Consider the following 477-nt stretch of genomic DNA (forward strand, 5'->3'; position numbering starts at 1 on the left):
AGAGAGAGAGAGAAGAATTGTTGAGAACCAAAGGCATCTACCACCACCGTAGCTACACCGTTAGTCACCGTCACACACCGGAGACACCAGAGATTGTCACCGCGCTCAGCCTGTGCTGCCGTGTGAAACGTCTTCACCGAAGAGGTAAGATCCGTGAACCAAACCTGAGAACTATGTTGTGTTTCATAGATTGTTGGAACCAATCTAATCACCAAGCTTGAACCACCGCAGATCTGTGCTGCCGAGTCCTCCACTTCGCCGTTCAGTTCGTCAAGGCCGTCGAGAAAGGTTGCAGAAAGAGGTAACAACGAAGCTTTACGTCTCTTGTTGTTGTCGTTGTTAGGTTTTTCGTTTATAGCTAAACCAATACTTAACCATTTAAACCAGAAAATTATGGAACGTACGTGCATGAGTTGTTTGTGGTGTCATGCATGGTTAATTACGTACGTTCTCGTTGACGATGGTTAATTAAATATT

This window comes from Camelina sativa, chromosome 20 (assembly GCF_000633955.1).
Source record: "Camelina sativa cultivar DH55 chromosome 20, Cs, whole genome shotgun sequence".
In the NCBI taxonomy this organism is placed as follows: domain Eukaryota; kingdom Viridiplantae; phylum Streptophyta; class Magnoliopsida; order Brassicales; family Brassicaceae; genus Camelina; species Camelina sativa.